Source organism: Myotis lucifugus, unplaced genomic scaffold (assembly GCF_000147115.1).
Source record: "Myotis lucifugus unplaced genomic scaffold, Myoluc2.0 scaffold_194, whole genome shotgun sequence".
Taxonomy (NCBI): domain Eukaryota; kingdom Metazoa; phylum Chordata; class Mammalia; order Chiroptera; family Vespertilionidae; genus Myotis; species Myotis lucifugus.
The window spans coordinates 133,154-157,492 of NW_005871242.1; the positions used below are offsets into that span (position 1 = coordinate 133,154).

At 40.4% G+C, this 24,339-nt stretch overlaps 1 protein-coding gene and 2 pseudogenes across 1 annotated transcript in view; 1 reads left to right on the forward strand and 2 right to left on the reverse strand.

Moving 5' to 3' along the window:
• The window catches only part of LOC102433484 (arylamine N-acetyltransferase 1-like), a 49,392-nt gene that overhangs the window by 20,067 nt on the left and 4,986 nt on the right, over window positions 1-24,339 (forward strand). The gene's annotated exons all lie outside the window — the stretch shown is intronic.
• LOC102433177 lies at window positions 5,778-7,294 on the reverse strand (annotated as a pseudogene).
• LOC102423409 lies at window positions 14,923-16,270 on the reverse strand (annotated as a pseudogene).

Sequence of the window (24,339 nt, forward strand, 5' to 3'; positions counted from 1 at the left end):
GCGTCCATTCATTCTTCTCCAACCAGACTACCACATCTCTCTGACCATAGCAGTCAGTGCAGAGATGACATGTATCTCAGGCAGGGATACCTATCTGTCTGTCTATATGTAAGGTGTTTTTATAAACCCTAAATAGAAGATATTTAGACTGATCTAAATATCTGTTTATCTTATCTATCTATCTATCTATCTATCTATCTATCTATCTATCTATCTATCTATCATCTATCCATCTCATCTATCTGTCCATCTGTCCATCTATATGTCTACCTAGGCTTACACTGAGAATCATTTGCTCTTTTCAGCTGGTTGAAATGGGAGAATGTTAGTCTTTTGTTGCTGGGGGCAGCACATAGAGGTTTAAGATGCCATCTTTGCAGCAGAAAGCATTACTCAGAGATGCAGAACCATTGTGTCCTGTTGACCTTGTTTAAGCCTTAAAGTCAGCCATCCTTGAGCTTTTCAGTTATGTGAGCAAATCAATTTCCACGCATCTTTTCTTAAACTCAGTTCAATAGGTTGCTATGTTTTTTGTTCCTGGCAACAGGAACTGTCTTGAATGATACAGTTCCTCAAATTTCATCCACATTGGGTATTTTAAAAACTCTTAGTATGTCTGGTCATAATTTTTCCCAAGAATAATTGGACATGGCCTTTTAAATAGGTCTTTGTCAACATAAGGTATAGTCATATTGAGTCATTCCTAATGTGCTAATACATGAATTAGTTCAGAAAATATTTGAGTGACTGATATATGCCACATAATCTGCTGGGCACTGAGAATTAATACATAAATAAGACAGACGCATTCCTTATATTTTTGGAGTTTATGGTCTAGTGAGGGTTATGCTAGTGACAATCCAGGATAAATGTGATGTTGGGGGAACCCTGGGGCTATGGTAGCACAGAGGTGAGGCACCTGACCCAGACCTAGGGAAGAGGGTGGGAAAGAAGTTGCAGACAAACTTCCCAGAGAAGTTCATCACTACCCCATGCAGCTTTCTGATGAGGTTGAGAAGTATTTAACAATTAGGAAGGTGAAGAGAGAAGGAAAGGAAATAATAGGCACAAAGGCTTGCTGAGAAAAGATATGATGACATGGCCTAGAACTTGAAAGAAGAGCAACAAGGGTGGACCTAGAGTCTGGTAGGAGGGACAGGGGGATTGTGAGTGGTAAGGCAAATTAGATGCAGTCTTGTAATTAATGCTAAAGAATGTGGACTTTATTCTAAATGTGAGATCCCAGGAAGGAGTGGTATGACCAGACTTGGATTTAAGACCATTCTGACTAGTGTGAAGGGAAAGGAGGTGCCCAGTAGGAGGCAACTGTGATGATCCAGGATAAGAGATCCTGGTGACCTGAAGGAGGGTCTGTCAGGTGATGGGAATGAGCGACATGGACAGATTTGAGACAAACTTAGGTGGTAAACCTGACAGAATGTAGGATGGGTTGATGCCTTCCTAAGGGAGAAAGAGAATGAAGGTAGCCAGGATGGCTTGGCACCATTCATCAGGAAGGAATAGAGGAGGACAAACAGGCTAATGACATCTGCTTGGAGCCTGTTGGATGTTGAGAGTACAGGAAAGAAATTCCAGGAAGAAGGTGAGTATAGAGCAGGGTAATGATTAAAGAACCAGCTCTGGGCAGTTGACCTCCCCAAACCAGTTTTAAGTGCAATAGAGAAAATAAACCCTTGCTGCTGGATAGAGAAGCCGTATAGCCTCAGAGGCCAACCCAAAAACACTGCCACCCAGAGGCTGAGCCACAAACTGACTCTTGGGTGAACACAAATTAAGGCAGTCTGGATCACAAATACGGCCTGCTTTAAAATCAGGACTGGGATTTACAACACGGAGGAACAGTGTATCACAGAGAAATTCAACACTCTCCTGAATACCTGGCAGGACTAAGGCAAGCCAGGCTGAAGAGTAGAAGAACCGAAAGACCTTCACTACTGCAAATTTTTTCTTTTTTTTCTATTTTTGCCTTTTAACTAAGAAACCATTTTTTTTCTTTTTCTTCTTTTTCCATCACCTGATTTTACCCTTTTAATTACTACATTTTTATTTTTAACCAGTATTATTACTGCTACCATTTCACCATCTTTTAAAGTGCCATTTTATTTTCTCTTTATTTTATTTTGGGATTAGTGTTCTCCATTCTATTTTCATCCTTCCTTTAGCATCAATTTTCCCTACCTCAATTTTACCTCTATGCTAAAACTCTCTTCCTCACTCTTCCCCTTTTGGTGTCCTGTTTCTCTTACCCTATTCCTGCTTTAGATTTTCCCTATGCCGTCTTTTTACCCCCTGTCCAATTTCACCCTACTTATATATCCTATTTCCAATCCACTGCTCTAAATCCTTATACACCTATCCCTTATCCTTCTTCACTATCCAAATATTTTTTTCTCTTATCTTTCTATTGTTTTCTTGCTGTTTGCTTGATTGTTGAGTATATTGTTTTTTTGTTTGTTTTGTGTTTTTTTTTTCTTTTTTAGGGCTGGTTGTGAGGTTGTTTTGCTTTTACTTTTTATTTTTTTCTGCTGATTTTCCCCCTCCCTCCCCTCCATCCCCCCCCCCCGGTTATTTTTGTGCTTCTGTTTTCCCTTGCCTCTCTTGATATCATTGGTTGTTTGTAGTTTGCATTCATCTCCATGGATCTGTTGCTGGAATTTGTTGGGATTAGTGGCAGTTCTATCAGAGTTTTCTTCTCATACAAATAGTCTCTTCCCCTCTTCTACTTCATTCTCTCTTTTCACTCTTTTTTTCTGTTTTTCCCCCTCTTTTTTCCCAATTTCATTTTTGCACTCCTTTTCTGTTTCTTTTTTCTTATTTTCTTTTTTCACTTTTATCTTTTTCTCTTCTTTGTTCCTTATCCCCTAATTCTCTTAATTCGGGTGGTCACCTTTATTTGGGGTTATTAATATTGTGAATATATTTGTGTTCAGTGCCTGGTACATTGTGCCTTGTTGTGTTGTATTTTGTGCCTTTAAATAAACGCAGCAGATCCAAGCAACAGCAGCCTCCTGATCACCACACCCTCTGAGGAACTGCAGCTGTACGTGAAGACTCCCCCCACCAGCCAGAAGAGCCACCACAGCTGTGAACAGCACCCACCAGAAGAGCTGCTGCCAAGTGAGGAGCAGCCGCTACCGCAACTGCCCGAGGAGCAACCACAGCCCAAGGAGCCACTGCTACCCAGGGAGCAGCCACTGAACGACTCAACATCTACATATGTCAGTGAGATCAAACTTGGGTAGGCAAAGAAACCCCCAAAGGGAAGAAAAGGAGGACTTGCCAGGAAAGCAGCTAAGTGATACAGAGGCATGCGACATGACAGAAAAAGAATTCCGAATAAGGGTCCTGAGTGCATAAACCGGATGGAGGAAAAAATCAACAACTTATGCAAGAAGCAAGAAGAAACAGATGAAAAAATCAATAACTTATGTAAGACCCAAGAAGAAATGAAGAGCAATATAGCTGCAATAAAAAACACCATTGAAAGCATCAACAGTAGACTAGGAGAAGCGGAGGACCGAATTAGTGAATTAGATGACAAGGAAGCAAAACACACTCAAACTGTACTGCAATTGGAGAAAAAAATTAAAAGACAGGAGGAGAGCCTAAGGGAGCTTTGGGACAACATGAAACAAAACAACATACGAATAATAGGGGTGCCAGAACAACAGAAAGAGGAACAAGGATTAGAAAACCTATTCAAAGAAATAATATCAGAAAACTTCCCTGAGGTGGGGAAGAAAAAAGTCACACAAGCCCAGAGAGTCCCAAACAAGGTGAACCCGAAAAGACCCACACCAAGACACATCATAATTAGCATGGCAAATGTTCAGGACAAAGAAAGAATCCTACAGGCTGCAAGAGAGAGACATAAAGTTACATACAAGGGATCTCCCATTAGATTATCAAATGATTTCTCAACAGAAACACATCAGGCCAGAAAAGAATGGACGGAAATTTACAAAGTGATGCAAAGCAAAGGACTGAATCCAAGAATACTCTATCCAGCAAGGCTATCATTAAAAATTGAAGGGGAAATAAGAAGCTTCACAGACAAAAAAGGGCTAAGGGAGTTTATCACCACCAAGCCAGCAATGCAAGAAATGCTAAAGGGATTACTGTAAAAAGAATAAAAAGCTCAGAAAGAAAACAGCCACACAAAAAAAGAAATGGCTACAAATAAGTACCTTTCAATAATAACTTTAAACATAAACGGACTAAATGCTACAACCAAAAGACATCGAGTGGCTGAATGGATAAAAAACCATGACCCATACATCTGTGTCTACAAGAAACCCAACTCATTAGAAGGGACTCACACAGACTGAAAGTGAAGGGATGGAAAAATATGTTTCAGGCAAATGGAAAGGAAAAGAAAGCTGGGGTAACAATACTTATATCGGACAAAATAGACCTCAAAGTGAAGGCCATAACAAGAGATAAGGAAGGCCACTTCATAATACTAAAGGGATCAATACAACAAGAAGATATAACCCTGGTAAACATATATGTACCCAATGCAGGAGCACCAAAATACATTAAAAAAACCTCCTGGAAGATATCAAAGGAGAGATAGACAACAATACAATCATAGTAGGGGACTTTAATACACCACTGACATCACTGGATAAATCCTCTAGACAAACAATCAGCAAAGAAACAGCAATCCTAAATGACTCACTAGATCAGATGGATTTTTTTTTTTTAGCATGTCTGCGTATTTGTTAAGGACTAGAAAAAGTAGCAACGATACAACTCCATAATCCAGCAATGTAACTAGCAATCAACACTCCCATTTCAAAATTTAGATGAGACATTCTTCTTCTTTTTTAAAGAAACACCCATGGCTAAATGTCACTAAGACTGTTCGGCGGGCCAATGTATCGACACCTCAGTAAGGATTCTGGAAGAGAAGAAACTCCAAAGCCCCATCTGGGAAGAATGAACTTCCAATTTCTTGCTTACGCTGCTGTGCATCAGTCCGTAATAATGATTGGCTAAGAACTAGAACCTTCTAGAAGATGGTTTCTTTCCAATTATCTTTAATAATGATTGGCTAAGAACTAGAACCTTCTAGAAGATGGTTTCTTTCCAATTATCTTTGGGAGGTAATTAGGTCTTCCCAAGTTTGTAATCTGTGGTGCCGACCTTGGAATAAATTCCCTATGCTGTGTAGGCTAGATCTTGTTCATTAGCAGTCTGCCCTCTAGTGGGATAACACAGTACTTCAGATCACTGGGAATAGAAAAGGTTTTTTTTTTTTCCTCTCTAGTGGGATAACACAGTACTTCAGATCACTGGGAATAGAAAAGGTTTTTTTTTCTCCTCTTTCAGAGAGCAAAAGAATTCAAGTTTTCCAGATAGTGCAAGGGGAGGCATTTATCTTCAAAGACACCGTCCAGAGCTGAATCAAGCAAGGCTCACAATGATAGGTCCCCAGGTCACAGTCAAAGACAGGTGGTGCTGTGGTGGGCGTGGCCACAAGGCCTGCAGAGCAAGACCAAGGTTCTTTTCACACCCATGGAACCCTCCAGGGTTCTCCTTGGGTGATAGCACTCAGTTCCCCACTCTCTCATTGTCCAAATAGGACCCACTCTGATGGCAACCAACCTGTTAGGAATGTTACAGATCATAGGCATTTTTGTAATTTTTTGGCAAATCATTAACACAAAAGAGCCTTTGAAATGGGCCAGGTTGACTTTTTAAAAAGGCAAAGAGTTTTGTAAAAAGACCCCATCTTTGTGCCTGTTGTTTTGAAGAAGGGAATCTGTTTTTCCATGGTGGCTGGATGTTGGTAAGGCAGAGATGATCTTGAGATCTGCTGGCTGGATTTTGCTTCTAGCTTCTAAAAACCTTCAAAACTTGGCCTGCTTCAGTTTGTCAATATGGTAGCAGAGTTTCAGCGCAGGTCCCAGCTTCAGGCCCAAGTATTTCATAATCATGTCACTCTTCAGCAGCAAGAGAGCATTGCCATCAATCTCATGCTTTCTGAAGAGCTCCACGTGAGGCCCCAGAGCCTGCGGGTCAGCGTCTTTCACGAACCGGACCACGTCCTCCACGGTCCAGGTGGACGGGTTCCTGCTCCTTGGCCGCCTGCTGTCCTGCCCGTCTAGAGAAGGGCTTGAGGCACATCTGTTTCCTTCCAGAGAGGTCCCATTCCTCTTGGGGCTGCAGCCTGGGGGCCTCAGCCCTGGCGCTGAGGGGCCTCCGGAGGACAGGGGGCTGGTGCGGGGACCGCCGGCGGCCGGGCCGCCCCTGAGGGGGCCATCTCCAGAGTTCTGCCTCCAGATGGACTTAATAGACATCTTCAGAACACTTCACCCCAAAGCCACAGAATATACATTCCACTCAAGAGCTCATGAGACAGATTCAAAAACAGACCACCATATTGGTCACAAACAAAGACTCCCCAAATACAAGAGATGAAATCATACCAAGCATCATCTCAGACACGATGGCATAATATTAGAAATGAACTACAGTAAAAACACCCAAAATACTGAAACACTTGGAAGCTGAATAGCATGTTATTAAATATTGATTGGGTTACCAATGAGATCAAAGAAGAAATTAAAAGCATCCTGGAAACTAATGACAATGAAAACACAACAATCCAAAACCTATGGGACGCAATGAGAGCAGTTCTGAGAGGGAAGTTTATAGCTCTACAGGCCAATCTCAAAAAACAAGAAAAAATGGTAGTAAATAATCTAACTCTACAACTCAAAGAATTAGAAAGAGAGCAACAAGAAAAGCCCAGAGTGAGCAGAAGGAAGGAGATAATAAAGATTAGAGCAGAAATAAATGACAAAGAGACCAAAAAAACAATACATAAAATCAATGAAACCAAGAGCTGGTTCTTTGAAAGGATAAACAAGACTGACAAACCTCTAGCCAGGCTCACCAAGAAGCAAAGAGAAAGGACCCAAATAAACAAAATCAGAAACGATAGAGGCGAAATAACAACAGACCCCACAGAAACACAAATGATTGTTAAAAAATACTATGGACAGCTCTACTCCAACAAACTAGACAACCTGGAGGAAATGGACAAATTCCTAGAAAAATACAACATTCCAAAACTCAATCAGGAAGAATCTAAAAACCTCAACAGGCCAATAACTATGGAAGAAATTGAAGCAGTCATCAGAAAGCTTCCAGCAAACAAAAGCCCAGGGCCAGACGGCTTCACAGGAGAGTTTTACCAAACATTCAAGGAAGAACTAAAACCTATCCTCCTCAGACTACTACAAAAAATTCAAGAGGAAGGAACACTTCCAAGCTCATTCTATGAAGCCAGCATCACCCTAATACAAAAACCAGGTAAAGACATCACAATGAAAGAGAGTTACAGGCCAATATCCCTTATGAACATAGATGCCAAAATCCTCAACAAAATCTTAGCAAATCGGATCCAGCAGTACATCAGAAAGATCATACACCATGACCAAGTAGGATTTATCCCAGGGATGCAAGGATGGTACAATATTCGCAAATCAATAAACGTGATACATCACATAAACAAATTGAAAGAAAAAAACCACATGGTCATATCAATTGATGCAGAAAAAGCATTTGACAAAATCCAACACCCATTTTTGATAAAAACTCTCAGCAAGGTGGGAGTAGAAGGATCATACCTCAACATAATAAAAGCCATATATGACAGGCCCACAGCCAACATCATACTCAATGGACAAAAACTAACACCATTTCCCCTAAGAACAGGAACAAGACAGGGATGCCCACTCTCACCACTCCTATTCAACATTGCAATTAGACAAGAAGAAGAAATAAAAGGCATCCAAATTGGAAAAGAGGAAGTAAAACTGTCCTTATTTGCAGACGACATGATATTATACATACAAAACCCTAGAGACTCCATCAAAAAACTACTAGACTTAATACATGAATTTGGCAATGTAGCAGGATACAAAATTAACCCCAAGAAATCTGAGGCATTTATATACACCAATACTGAACTTTCAGAAAGAGAGATTATAAAAACAATCCCATTTACCATCACACCAAAAAAATTAAGCTACCTAGGAATAAGCTTAACTAAAGAGGTAAAAGACCTCTACTGAGAAAACTACAGGACGTTGAAAAAAGAGATAGAGGAAGACATAAACAGATGGAAGAACATACCATGTTCTTGGATTGGTAGAATCAACATCATTAAAATGTCCATACTACCCAAAGCAATCTATAAATTCAACGCACTTCCCATTAAAATGCCAACGGCATACTTCACAGATCTAGAACGAACTCTCCAAAAATTCATCTGGAATAAAAAAAGACCCCGGATAGCTGCAGCAATCCTGAGAAAGAACAAAGTAGGCGGGATCTCAATACCAGATATCAAGCTGTATTACAAAGCCAGTGTTCTCAAAACTGCCTGGTACTGGCACAATAACAGACATATAGATCAATGGAATAGAATAGAGAGCCCAGAAATCGGCCCGAACCAATATGCTCAATTAATATTTGACAAAGGAGGCAAGAACATACAATGGAGCCAGGATAGTCTCTTCAATAAATGGTGTTGGGAAAATTGGACAGATATATGCAAGAAAATGAAACTAGACCACCAACTTACACCATACACAAAAATAAACTCAAAATGGATAACGGACTTAAATGTATGACGGGAAACCATAAAAATTCTAGAAGAATCCGAAGGCAACAAAATCTCAGACATATGCCGAAGCAATTTCTTCACTGATACAGCTCCTAGGGCACTTGAAACTAAAGAGAAAATGAACAAATGGGACTACATCAAAATAAAAAGCTTCTGCACAGCAAAAGAAACCATCAACAAAACAACAAGAAAACCCACCTCGTGGGAAAACATATTTGCCAATGTCATATCTGATAAGGGCCTAATCTCCAAAATTTATAGGGAACTCATACAACTTAACAAAAGGAAGATAAACAATCCAATCAAAAAATGGGCAAAGGATCTAAATAGACACCTTTCAAAAGAGGACATTCAGAAAGCCAAGAGACATATGAAAACATGCTCAAAGTCACTAATCATCCGAGAGATGCAAATCAAAACAACAATGAGGTACCATCTCACACCTGTCAGAATGGCTATCATCAACAAATCAACAAACAACAAGTGCAGGAGAGGATGTGGAGAAAAAGGAACACTCGTGCACTGCTGGTGGGAATGCAGACTGTGCAGCCACTCTGGAAGACAGTATGGAGTTTCCTCAAAAAACTAAAAATGGAACTCCCATTTGACCCTGTGATCCCACTTCTAGGAATATATCCCAAGAAAACAGAAACACCAATCAGAAAGGATCTATGCACCCCTATGTTCATAGCAGCACAATTCACCATAGCTAAGATCTGGAAACAGCCTAAGTGCCCATCAGTAGATGAATGGATTAGAAAACTGTGGTACTTCTACACGATGGAATACTATGCTGCTGTAAAAAAGAAGGAACTCTTACCATTTGCAACGGCATGGATGGAACTGGAGAGCATTACGCTAAGTGAAATAAGCCAGTCAATGAAGGAAAAATACCACATGATCTCACTCATTCATTGATAATAAAGACCATTATAAACTTATGAATAATAACAGATACAGAGGCAAAGCTGCCTCAAACAGATTGTCAAACTGCAGCGGGAAGGCCGGGGAGGGTTGGGGGACAGGAGGGAGGGGGGTAAGAGATCAACCGAAGGACTTGTATGCATGCATATAAGCATAACCAATGGACGTAAGACACTGGGGGGTAGGGGAGGCCAGGGGATTGTCAAGGGTGGGGGGAAAAAAAGGGACACATATGTAATACCCTTTGTAATACTTTAAGCAATAAAAAAAAAGAGATATCAAGTAGGTGTAACATGTTCTCAAAAAATTAGGGTTGGCACACAGGAGAATTTTGAGTCAGAGATTTTGCTGGTTTTGGCCCGCACTCACAAAAAGGTTGCCCACCCCTGGACTAGAAGAAGGTTCAGGAGGCTGTTGACAGTTTGGTCAAGCAAAGGGTTTCTGTCACTCTCTATCCTCTGCTGCCCATGCATGGCACACAGTGAGTGCTTAGTAAGTGTTCATAGGCTGAATTTCATTGAACTCTTAGACTTGTGGATTAAGAGTTTATGGTATTCCTTTCTATTGCCTAATTTTTTCTGATTCACCCATTACCCTGCCTCTCCCTCAGAACTTGGAGTCTATAGAACCTGGAGTCTATAGAGAGGAGTCTTCACTGTTGAAAATGAGATTACCAGAATATCTGTATTTCCAGAATAAGCATATTTTAAAGGATAGTTGCCTACAATGCGATTTAAAACTTGCAGCTACAGAAGCTCTGATTACCAATCATTTTGAAGTGAATGTTTTCATTTGGAACAAATAACTTTTCATAAAATAATGCCACTTGTTTTTAATTTCCTGATGTCTTTTGTATGTAGGAAAAGTGAGTGTGATCTTGCCAATGTGTGTTCCATTAGCAGAGGGACTTATACAGAGTTAAGTGAAGCCAGCTCTCTATCCACGCCATGAGATGTTTAAGAGAGAAAACCCATTTAAATTAAAAACCCAGTTAAATTAATTCCAGTATAACTCAAGTTTTTCATCCATATCAAGGGAATCAATGTAAAGGTTTATTCTTTCAAAAGTTAAACATCTGACATTGTTGTAAATTATTCTGTAAATTCAATTAAAAATTTAAGACTGAAAACAAATTTTGTGCTTTTGTATTTGTGTTGATTATACTAATTTATGCTTTGGTAACACAGAGTCTTAGAAAAAAAATTCTTACTAAAGTTAGCAATCTATGGAGCAGATTTATACTCATATTTGGTTGTGGTGCACATATATTTCATACTTGTGTTCAGATAAGCTTATGATATTTTATTAATCAAAGAGAAGTTATACTTCCCAATATTTACATAAGTGTACCCAGAGTTCGAATTACTAAACTACAAAATTATTGCCTAATTAACTTCCACCTTCCCCCTCCCCCCCCCTCTCTCTTTTTAAATTTCCTTCTTTAACATTATTCCAGAAGTCCTGGCTAATGCAAAAACCTAAGGAAAATAAAAATAAGTACTGAGATATAAACATCACAATCATCCTCTTAGGAGAGACACATGTATATACATGCATCTGTGCACAAAAAGAGGGGGGTGCTGTAATAAATCGAACTGAAAGTAACCTCACAGGGTGATCTGATCATAAATTCTTACCTGGCAGGTCATGGTGGGTAGTCACACACCTGCCATAGAACTTCTTTAGTAAAAGGTTTAATCTTTGCTGAAAGCAAGCCCTGTCCATTGTTTCTGGGCATCAGGTTAACTAAGCACCTTGGAAATGCCTCTTTTCAGTCCTCTCAGAAGTGAAAATACCCTCAAGAAAACATATAATTCCCCACCTCAATTTCTCCCACTTCCATATAATCTTCTTAATTCTAAATGCACAAAAGAAGCTGCATCCCGTCCAGCCTGGCTCAGTGGTTGAGCATCAACCTATGAACTAGGAGGTCAGGGTTCAATTCCCGGTCAGAGCACATGCCCAGTTTGCAAGCTTCATCCCCAATGGGGGGCATTCAGGAAGCAGCCAATCAATAACTCACTCTCATCATTGATGTGCCTATATCTCTCTCCCTCTCCCTTCCTCTCTGAGATAATGATATATGCTCTCTACCTGTCCCATGGGTTTCTTGCAATTCTTATTATTCTTAGAATGCCTTAAATCAGTTGTTACCACATGCTATGGTTTTTGTAGTGGGTTATTATGCCAACATATTTTATAATTAATACTTACATACATGAGTGATTCAATTGTTGGTTAAAGACTACAAGAAGAAACAAAACTGTTGGTAAGTTAAAAATTACTTTTGAGAAAAATGGGTTTTGAAAACAATCTGGTGAGCTCTTCTTCAACTTGGACTGATTTAGAGCAATTTATTAGAGCAGTTTTGTTCATTCCCAAGTGATTCACAGGTTACCAGTTTAAGCAAGTATAATAATTTTAATCAAAGTGCTGACAGTGTCCACATTGAGACTAAGATTATCACTAATACCAGAAATACTCGGAAATACCTCTCCTACTGTCTTGCTCAATAGAATGAATTTGTTGGCTTCTCTTTGGGTACTGCTTACTGAACCTTCTGATATCATGTTAGAAATCCCACAGGGTTCAGAAAGTCAACTTGTCCAAAACAGAATTAAAAACTAGCCTGGCAAATGTTAAAACTTGTTATAAAGCTAAGTAGCTAAAATAACATGATGCTGGGGCAGGAAGAGAAACAGATCAATGAAATACAAGAGAAATATCTCCAAATACATGTAAGAATATACAACAGAATAAAAACCACATTTCAATTAAATGGGGAAAAGACAGGTGATGCAATAAATGGTTTTGGGCAATTGGCTAGCCCCGTGGTCGGCAAACTGCGGCTCGAGAGCCACATGCGGCTCTTTGGCCCCTCGAGTGTGGCTCTTCCTAAGCCTTAGGAGTATCCTAATTAAGTTAATAACAATGTACCTACCTATACAGTTTAAGTTTAAAAAATTTGGCTCTCAAAAGAAATTTCAATCATTGTACTGTTGATATTTGGCTCTGTTGACTAATGAGTTTGCCGACCACTGTTCTAGACTTAGTATATAGTATCATGTCATCTGCACATGGCAGTTTTACTTCTTCCATTCCAATTTAAATGTATTTCATTTCTTATCTGCAAAAAGTGAGAGTGGAATTTTTGTTTTCTTACTGATCTTAAAGAAAAAGTTTTTAGCTTTTTATTGTTGAGCATGATGTTAGCTATGGTTTGTCATATATGGCCTTCATTATGTTGAGGTATATTGCCTCTCTCCCCACTTTGCTGATAATTTTTATTATAAATAGATCCTAGATTTTGTCAAATGATTTTTCTGCATCTATTGATCATGACATAATTTTTATCCTTCATTTTGTTTATGTGGTATATCATGTTAATTGATTTGTGGATATTGAACCAAGCTTGCATCCTGGGAATAAATCCCATTTGGTCATAGTGTATGATCCTTTTTAACGTATTGTTGGATTTGGTTTGCTAATATTATATTGAGGATTTTAACATCCGTGTTCAACAGGGTTATTGGCTTATCATTTGCTTTTTTTTTGTAGTATCTTTGTCTGGCTTTCATATTAGGGTAATCCAGGCCTTGTAAAATGAGTTTGGGAGATTTCCCTCCTCTTCAGTTTTTTGGTTTTGTTGTTTTGTTTGTTTGTTTGTTTTTTTAATAGTTTGAGAAGGAGAGGTATTAATCCTTCTTTGACTGTTTGGTAGAATTCACTTGTGAAGCCACCTGGCCGAGGACTTTGGTTTGTTGGCAGTTTTTTCATTACTGATTCAATTTCATTTCTAGTAATCAGTCTGTTCAGATTTTCTATTTCTTCCTGATTAAGTCTTGGAAGAGTGTATGTCTTTTATTTTTTATTTTAAACAATTAATTAAAAAATCTTTATTGTTGAAAGTATTACATATGTTCCCTTTTCCCACCCATTGACTCCTTCTAGTCTGCCCCTGCCCCGGCCCCTACCCCAGGCCTTCACCACCCTATTGTCTGTGTCCAGGAGTTATGCATATATGCATACAAGTTCTTTAGTTGATCTCTTCGCACCCACCCCTATCTTCCCTCTGAGGTTTGGCAGTCTAGTCCATGCTTCTATGTCTCTGGATCTATTTTGTTCATTAATTAAGATCGAATGTCTTTTTTATTTTTAAATATATTTGTATTGATTTCAAAGAGAAAGGGAGAGGGAGAGAGAGATAGAAACATCAATGATGAGAGAGAATCATTGATCGGCTGCCTCCTGCATGCCCCCCACTGGGGATCAAGCCTGAAACCCGGGCATGTGCCCTTGACCAGAATCAAACTCGGGACCCTTCAGTCTGCAGGCCAACACTCTATTCACTGAGCCAAACCAGCGAGGGCTAGATTGTATGTCTTTTAATTAGTGCATTTATGCTATTCACATCTAAGTGGTTACTTAATAGTTGGATTCATATCTATCATATTTTTAACTGTTTTTTGTTTGTTGCATTTTTTTCCTGCCTTTTCTGCCTTCTTAGTTTTAATATAACATCTTAGGATTCCATGTCTGTCTTCTCTTAGCATATCAGTTGTACTTATTTAAAAAATGTTTGCATTACTTGCCCAAGAGTTTGCAGCATACTTTCACCACTAATCTGGTAATGCTTCATATATAATGCAGATATTTTATAACACTGTGTAGTATTCCAAATCCTTCTTCACATCCTTCATTACACTTGTCATTCATTTCACTTACCAATTAGCCATAATCACACAATACATCGTTGCTATTATTGTTTTGAACAAAACAGTCCATTCTGCATATATTGTTCAAAATATATGTTTTATTAAATTTGGTAAATTTTATTAAATTTATTAAATATATATTATATTAAATTTCTTTTCAGAAACCATGCAAGCAAAAAGTGAAATATTTAAAGTGTTGAAAGAGTCCTCTGGTGTGGCTCAGTAGTTGAGCGTCAATCCATGAAACAAAAGGTCACTGGTTGGATTCCTAGTCAGGGCACATGCCTGGGTGGCAGGCTCAATCCCCAGTGGGGGGCGTGTAGTAGACAACTGGTCGATGTTTCTCTCTCACTGATGTTTCTATCTCTCTCTGCCTTCCTTTCTCCCTCAAATCAATAAAACATATTTTTTTTAAAAGGAGAAAAGTTCAATCTTCTCTCTTCAAAAAAGCTTTTACTTTTCTTATTTTTAATTTAGCTAATAGATAACAGCTAGGCCTTGGTAGCAGCTAGGCCCTGCCACCACTGTGCTTGGCTGAGTTCACAAATCTGTTGTAACCTGTAGCTTCCCTGTAATGTCTCTGGCTCTCTTCCCCTGCTAACATTTGTTTCCTGGAAGTCATTAAAACCTTCTGCCACTGCTATAGCTACTGCTGCACCTGCCATAGCCACCTTGGTTTCATAGTTTGGCAAAGTATAGGCTTCCACCACCATAGAGGCCAGAGCTTCTGGCTCCAAAGTTTCCTCCTTTCAATTTAATGAACAAACTGAACTACCAAGCAAAATAGAGACAGACTCATAGAGAGCAGGCAGACAGCTTGGGGGTTGAGGGGAAGGTGGGGGAGAGGGATTGAGCAAAAAAGAACAAAAAAGAGAAATCATGGACATAAGACGACAGTGTGGTGATTGCAGGGGTGAAGGGGGATGGGTGGAGGTGGAAGAGGGCATAGAGGAAATAAATGGTGATGAGAAAATAAAATAATCAAAGTTTCTTTTTTTGGTGGGTCCAAAATTTGAAGATTGATCATTGTAATTGCTGAAATCCTTGTAGCTTCTGCCACCTCCAAAATTGCTTCCACTACCACTGCCAAAGCCACCTGTGCCTCCTCCATGGTTATAGCTGTCACAGCTGCCACTCTCACTATAGCCACTGCCCTGGATTCCATAACCCTGTCCACCACTTCCACAGGTTCTGCTTCCTCCTGAGTCATTGGAGGAATACCTCTTCCATAACCACCATCATTACCAAATCCATTGGAGCCATCCGCACTGCGACCATATCCACCACCATCATGGCTGCCACCAAAGCCACCTTGACCACTGAAGTTTCCCCCATGATCAAGTTATCATTCCCACCAAAACCACCTCCACAACTTACTCCGAAGTTTCCAGAACGACTTTGACCTCTTTGGCTGGATGAAGCACTAGCCATCACATCTCTTGCTTAGACAGGGCTCTTCTTACCTCACAGTGGTGGCCATTCACAGATGGTATTTCTGAATGACAACCTTGTATACAGAGTTATGGTCATCAAGGATTACAAAAGCAAAGTCTTTCTTTTTGCCACTGCCCCAGTCAGTCATGATTTCAATCACTTCAATTTTCCCATACTGTTCAAAATAATCTCTTAGGTAATGTTCTTCAGTGTCTTCTTTGATACCACCACCAAAAATCTTTTTCAGAGTTAAGTGGGCACCAGGTCTTTGAGAATCTTCTCTTTGGTTCCACAACTCTTCCACTCACCTCATGTGGCCTTGCATTCATGGCTGCATCCACCTCCTCCACAATGGCACACATGACAGACCCAAAGCCTCTGGAGCACTCGGTGTTTGGATGTCTCATCACCACACAGTCTGTGAGCGTCCCCATTGCTCAGAAAGGCTTCTCAGACACTCACAGGTTGTTTCAAAGCTCAAACCTCTGATAAAGAGCTTCTGCAGCGGTTCCAGCTTTTTGGGAGACTCTGACTTAGAGAGGATGACTGCGGGAGGGGCGGCAGTGTTGTTCATGCCCCAGAGTAGTCCCACCTAAGCAGGTAGAACTTGAGGGTATTTATCCTTCAACTCTCATCAGCCAGGGCTGAGTGGTGTTCCCAGGAGCACTAAGTTGCACCTCCATCTAGACTGCGTGAGCACAAAACAAGAGAAAGGCCTCCCTAGTCCATGCAATAGGACAGGAGAGCTATGAGCTAGAACCATTTGTGCCCAAAAGAGGGCATGAAGCAACAATTGTGTCACATAGACAGATTTTAAAACATAGTATAGGGGGAGATGCATAAGTAACAGCAAGAGTTATAGAGCAATATCATTAATGTGAATTAAAAACACAAGCAGAAACACCACCACACTACCATAGACACATCACACTCATACCATATATGCAGACTCATTTCAATCACCGTATATAGGGCCTTGTGGGGTGGGGAGTGATGAGTGGGACTGAGGATGGAAGATGAAAGGAAAGAGAATAGAAACTGAGGGGCCTCATGGAAATTGATGACAAAACAGTATCATAACCCAAGAGAGTAAGTTAAAACATCTATTTTCTGCCTCCTCTAGCTTAATGGATCTGCTTTTCCTGGACCCTCCCAAAACCCATATTACACATAAGACATCTTGCATTAGGTTCCTTGAAAGCAGGAACTGTGCCAAACACCGGACATGTTCCTCACAGCCTGTGGCTGGGGCTCATTATGTAATATAGCTCTCTAATCTTCTCCAATGACTTGATTTGAAAAGGAGGGACACAAGGTCAACCTAAGGCCCCACACCTACATTTCCCAGAGATCCCTGGGTGACTCTACCATAAGTAGACTCCAGGGAAGGAGCAGTTTGGACAGCTCACTTCTTGTGCTGGCTCTGCAAGTGGGAGGACTGCAGTCACCCTGGTCCTGGTGTGGGCTCCAGCAGACTTGGTAAGTAACTTTTTTATGCTTTGAAACTGGGGGTTCATCCTATCTCCAATGTGAGTCCAGGAGAATAGATACTGCACCTTTCCTGAATTTCAAGTCCAAAGGTGTTTCGAAAAATTCTGACATGCTTTATAGTGTAATGGTGGAAATAACAAACCTTTGGGCCAAACTGTCGGGATTAGGGTCATAGCCATACCACGTCCTCGCTGTGAGACCTGGGCATAGCTCAAAGTCAGTTTCTCTGCCAGTAAAATGAAGCTCCTTAGAGAGCTTACTTAAAAGGCTTGTGAGGATCAAAGAAGAGGATTAAAGAGCGAATGTGTTTCAGGGAACTGAATTCCCACGTTGGATAACTGAAACAGTGATGTCCATCTCTTCTGTCCCAAAGGGCCCAGTTAGTTCTGCTGGTGGCAGATGCATAACCATTCCTGCTCCCTCTGTATTATGTTATCAGAACTTCTTTAATCCCAAATAGTCAGGGAGGCTGGGATGCATTGTCAAACTACTGGAAGGAGACTCAGGGGGAGGATCTCCAGGAGCCATAATCTACAAGAATCAACTTCTTCACTGTCAGGCAGACTGAGGACACCCTCGCTGGCAGGGCTGTGCAGAATTCCATGGGAGAGCAGACAGCCCCAGCAGCCAGGGGCTTAAGGGCTTTCAGCTCCACCCGCTGCTCCCCTGCTCTAGCTCAATATCCACCTCAACACCTGGGTGGGCTCTTCTTTTGGGGGGGATAAACTGCTCCTTCCCTTTGGAAGGGCCCTCACTTTAGTTTTATGCTCACGAAACTATTGATTCAAAAGGAAGTTGTTAACTCTCAACTATTTACTCTATTCCACCCAGAGACTTACTTTGTTTGCCTATGTGCGTAAAGAGTCAGAGCCAACTTCCATGAGCAGACTATCTCTGGATCAATCAACTTTTATTCTTCTATATTAGGCTCTTGGTTACAGTTTCATTTAAGGTGAAGAGGAAAGATCTTTAACCAAGTTGAAAATTGCTGTTGTATGTGAAAGAATTCTAGAGATGGGGAACAAGTCCGTTCTGCATAGGAATCTGCTCTGCAGGGATAAACTCAATAGGGTGATTTGCAAAGGAAGTAGCATATGGCAGAGGGATAAATCAAACAGTAGGTCCAACTTCAATACTGACCATTCAACAAAACAACAGGCATTGCTGTGATCCACAGAAAGAGGTCCCTCTTTTGTCTGACATGCGAGGCCGTCTGAAATTGGCCTCATTCTGTGTATCTGACCTTTCTTCCACACCACTTTCCAAAATGCACCACTCATGTGTCTCAAGTCAGGTTCCCAAGATTCAGACACTCAGACAAGGATTTATGTGCAAGTAATTTACTACGGAAGTGCTCCTGGGAGTGACCAATTAAGTATTGGAAAAGTGAGACTGGATATAGGAAGAATCCTAGCGGGTATGAGATTCAGAAAAATCCCCAGCTTCAGCTTGAGTTTCAGTGTGGCTATGAATTATGTCTTAGACTTTGCCAGACACAATGCAAGGTTATAATTCCTTGAGCCAGAAACTCATTCACTCAAAGCTGCACTGGCAGGATAGGCATTCCCTGGCTTGCCAGCTTTCTGCATAGGAAGGAAAAGCAGCTCCAGGAGTTCTTAAGAGGTCCTCCAAAGAGAGGCTAGGGTGCAGGTCCTTAAGCATGAGGACACAGAAGCCAGTCCAAAGGCACAGTGAAATGGTAAAAGACATCTGAAGGGACCCGGGTGGTACAAACAGAATTCTCCTCATAGTAACCTCAGTCCTGAAGCCTCATCAATCCCATGTGCCCCTCTAGGTACACTGAGCATGCTCTATTCCTTACCCTCTGTACATGGTGGAGGCCAATAGGTCTAATGGGTTTCATTTACTTTAGACAGAGAATACCCTCTCCAACTCCCTTCAGGCTCCACTCTGCCCCAATTATTATACTGGATGCTTCCTGCCTTTCCAGTTCAGTCATTTAACCAGATTACGTTCCAGTGTTAAGCATGCTTGATCAAATTTTCCTAGAAATTTGGTATTTTTGATTTTTACATTTCATTTTTTGCTTTTGGTGAATTACTCCTGGGTCTTTCTTCATTCCTGAGATATACTCAACATTGAGCTCAGATATTGGTTCACTACAATATTCATCTTATTGTTTCAGGTCATCTGCTTAGTCTCTTTCTACTTTAATCATATCACATACATGAGCACATTTCCATTTACTTAATCATCACCTTTAACTAAGATTAATATACAACATCATTTCTGGCATGGCAACTTTAAATGAGTAATCTTGGGGAAATAATTTAAATCCATGAACTTCTAACTTCCTCTTCTTAGAATTAAATATAAGTATAGGTATCAAATTCTGAGATTTGACCCTAGAAAATAGTATTTAAAAAATAGTAATTACCATTAATCAATTATTTGTTTATACTTGTATTTTTATTTCTAAAAGTTTTGTAACATCTTTAGGGGAAAGCTAATCAGCAGAAATAATTGTAATTTAATGTTAGAAAAAACATATTTTCTAGCATTGAGAAAAAAATAAAGAATCAAACATTATAAACATTTTCCAAACTCTCTTAAATTGCATAAAAAAAGACTAGAAATAAATACACCAAATTATTGATTATAATTCTTTCTTAGTGTTGAAATTAGGAAAATTTTTTCTCTTCAAAGAATTTGGAATTTTTTTAGTGTATCATAAGGACTTAAAAAATGTTTCTGCAGGATAGGACATACTTTCTAAAAGATTCCACTAATGTGCAGAAAACACATTAGAAATCAACATTAGTAAAAAAGAGTCAACTTTTACTATATATTTTTGTTCAAGTAATCATGTTAATTTAACTTATTTCTATTTCCATAAAACTGGTTCATTCAATACCCACAATTCTCATAACTTTTTCTACTCTTAGTTTTGTAATAAAAGGATCCAATGTTGTCCATCAGTCCTTTGCTGTGGCCTCTCTCTTCTTTCTTTATTTTGATTTCTACTTCATTGGCCAATTAGGAGGTAACACTTTATTGGGGTAGTTAGCTCATCATTCATTCATTCCTCAGGTTCTTTCATTTTTGAGATTATCTTCATATTCATGATACCTTTGTGATTAAATGAAATACTAGCTGAGAAAAGTATTTTGGGATCAGACTTTTCTCTTAACTTGGTAACATATTACTGTGGAATGTTCTGATGCCAGCCTGACAGTTTCTCCCTTCTAACGAGTTTGCTTTTCTGCCAATACCCAAGTAGTTTTCTTCATTTTTTTTCTTTTATTTCTAGAGTTTGGACCAGGAAGAAGAAACTTTCTAAGTGTTCTGAATTAAAACGAAAAATTATTCTACATATAACTTCCTTAGAAAGATATTAAATGCTTTTCTGAGACATCAGTGGGCTCCCTAAGTGTGTTTACTCTGTGCCTTTTAGTCTTCTCTTATATGTATGAGCAAGTCAAAAATGAAGGGGTGTATCATTACATAGCTAAGCAATAAGTCAATATGTAAATTTTATAATGTTTTCAGTCAGTTAGATCCTAGCAACTATTTTCTAAATGCTTCCATATTTCACCATATATCATAACTTTAGAAGTACACAACCCCTTAAATTTAGTCATGGGATGCTCAGGTATAATTTGGTTATAACATGTTGCTTACATCCAGGACCCTAATAGAACTGGCTTCTTTGGAATGGACTTGAAATTACTAAATTCTAAGTTAACATCATATCTATAAAAAATACACAGAAAACAAAATATAGCATTTAAAGAAAAGTTATAAAGTAATTTCCCAATAGAAGAAATGTTGGTCAACCCAAGAACAAAACGGTCAGGCAGGTCTAAACAATATTTTTCTTGTGCCACATACCCACCCTCTTTACTTACTCAGCACTGCTTCTGCAGGTAGAGGCAGAGAGGGTTTGGGTTGGGCTCATTAAATTATAGTAATTCTCTCTGTGTCTGAGAGGTAGAGTTTTAGAGCTTCTGTAGATGTTGATGAAGGATACAGATGCAAGTTAGGATGAGAAGAAATGAAATGAACTACATAGATTTTGGGAGAAAAATATTAGTCATCAACAATAGAGAAAGCCAAAACACTAGCAGAATGGGAAGAATAGCTGATCAAAAAAAGACAAATAGGAGAATCCAAAAGTAATGACATTAGGAGGGGCAACGGAAACACTCAGCAACTCCTACAACACCAGGCCCCCAGCAGACTCCCATGAACCCAGGACATTGCCTCAACAGAGCACCTGCCAGTGTCAGTAACCTTATGATACAAGATCCCAATAGGATCCCATGAACCAAGGCTCCAGGCTCATCTTAGTGACAGCCAGCTGTAGGAGTCCCAGGTAGCTCCCATGGTCCACAGAAACTTCCTTGGTACCAGGTACCCAATGAGTCCCTATTAATCCAAGTTCCTCGTTAACCCTGGTACCTCCTGGCTACAACAGCTGTAGGCAGCACCTATGGACCCAATTGGCTCCCACAGCACCACGCTTTCAGCAGGTTCCTGCAAAACCCAAGTCCCTATCTCGCTTTGGTGCCAACCAGCTAGAGCAGCCCTAGGTGTTTCCTGTGGCCCCAAGGCAGTTCCAAAGGCATCAGCCTCCCATCAGTCTCTCACAAATCGAGGCCCAAGTTTCACTCTAGTTCCTGCCAACTCCAATAGCTCTAGACAGCTGTATTGCTCAAATCAGCTTCATTGTCTACAGGCTCTCAGAGAACTACTGTGAATGAGGTTCTTGGCCCACCTGAGTACTAGCAAGCTCAGGCTGCCATATGCGGCTTAGAGGCCACAGACAGCCCATTGGTTCCAGTCAGACTCCTCAGCTCCAGGATCCTAGATGGCTCCCTGATCCACACCAGTACCTACTGGTTTACATGGCCCCAGGCCTTTCCTGTGGCACCAGGCTTTTAGCCCACCCAGGCACCAGCTGATTCCCATGACAACAAGCTTCCAACTGTTTCTGTAAGCCCATGTTTCAGGCTCATCCCAGCACCAGCTGGCTCCCCTACACCAAGGGCAGTTCCCAGCTAACCAAGACATGTCCCAGCAGAACTAGCCCTGTGGCCCTGGGCGGCTTCCTATTAATGTCCATGAACCCAGACTCCAGGGAGCACCTCTGAACCCAGGTTCCCAGCAGAGCCCAGCACTAGGCTGAGTACTGCCATCCTGGCTTTGGACCTAACCTAGCACCAGCTGCACAAGACTTCCAAAGGAACTGCTTACACAGAAACTACACAGACTCCCACCCAGAATTTCTGGACAGGGCTGACTGGTGAAATGCTTTGACTGTAGAAGTCAGCCTGTAAAGACTGGAAGATCTTTATATGGACAGACATCAATGCAAGTCCATAGGCATCATGAATAATCAAGGAAATATACCTCCTCCAAAGGAAACGAATAAAATTCCAAAACTAACCCTAAAGGAATGGAAATCTATAAACTGTTTGACTAAGAATCCAGAATAATCCTCTCAAATTCAGTGAAGTACAAGAAACACAGAAAATAAAATTATTTAGAAAAAATAGAAAAATAATGTATGAACAAAATGAGAAAATCAACAAGAAATAAAAGTCATTAAAAAACAAAGCAGAGGCCTAACCAGTTTGGCTCGGTGGATTGAGCGTTGGCCTGTGGACTGAAGGGTCCCAGGTTTGATTCTGGTCAAGGACATGCACCTTGGTTGTGGGCACATCCCCAAGTTGGAGGTGTGCAGGAGGCAGCTGATTGATGTTTCTCTCTCCTCAATGTTTCTAACTCTATCCCTCTCCCTTCCTCTCTGTAAAAAATCAATAAAATATATATTAAAAAAGCAGAAATTCTAGAATTAAACAGTAAAATGACTGTACTGAAGATTTCAATAGAGCTTCACAGCAGACCTGACCAAGAAAATAATCAGTGAACTATAATACAGACCATTGAAAACATACAGTCAGAAGAGCACAAAGAAAAAAGGATGAATAAGAATGAAGAAAGCCTATGTTAATTATGTGATGTGAATAAAGAAACAATCTATGCTTTATTGGAGTCGGGGGGTGGGGGGCAGGGTAGGGGAGAGGGGAAAAAACTTAAAGGAACAATGGGTGAAAAATTCCCAAACCTGACAAGAGATTTAGATATCTAATTCATGAGGTTGATGTCACCTCAAAATTTCAACCTAAAATAATCTTTTCCAAGACACAATAATAAAATGGTCTAAAATCAAAGACAAGAGAGAATTTTAAAATCAGTAACAGAAAAAAAATCTCACATTAAGTGACCCCCCTCCTGCCCCCCCCCCCCCACCAGAAGGTTTATCAGCAGTTTCCTCAGCAGAAATCTCACAGGGCAAGAAGAGAGTGAGATGATATACTCAAAATACAGAAAGGAAAAATAAACAAAACTGCCAAACAAGAATACTTACCAGCAAAGTAGTCTTTCCAAAATGAAGAGACACTTTCCCAAATAAGCAAGAGCTGGGGGAATTCATCACCACTAAACACCCTTTGCAAGAAATGGTGAAAGGAGTTCTTAAAGCTAAAGAAAAGGATGTTATGTAGCAAAAGAAAACATATGAAAATATAAAATATGCTGGTAAAGTATGTAGTAAATGAGAATATTTTAATAATGTAATATGGTAGTGTGCTATCACTTAACTCTAGCATAAAGACTTAAAGGACACTGCTGTTTGTCAATTACATCTCAACTAGAGGCCCAATGCACAAAATTCATGCAAGAGTAGGTCTTCCTTTCCCCGGCTGCCAGCACCGGCTTCCCTCTGGCACCTGGGACCCAGGCTTCCCTTGCAGCCCCGGCTTCATCTGGAAGGTCGTCCAGGAGGACAGCCAGTCTGATTAGCATATTATGCTTTTATTATTATAGACTAGAGGCCCGGTGCACAAAAATTTGTGCACTCGGGGGGGGGGGGGTCTCTCAGCCCAGCCTGTGCCCTCTTGCAGTCTGGGACCCCTCGGGAGATAACGACCTGCTGGCTTAGGCCTGCTCCTGGGTGGCAGAGGGCACGCCCAATCCCTAGGTGCAGCCCCTGGTCGGGCTCAGAACAAGGCCGATTGGGGAGTTGGGGCGCCCGCCTCTGACTTGTTCAAGTCGGGTGGTTTGGAAATTGTTATTACTCCTTTATTT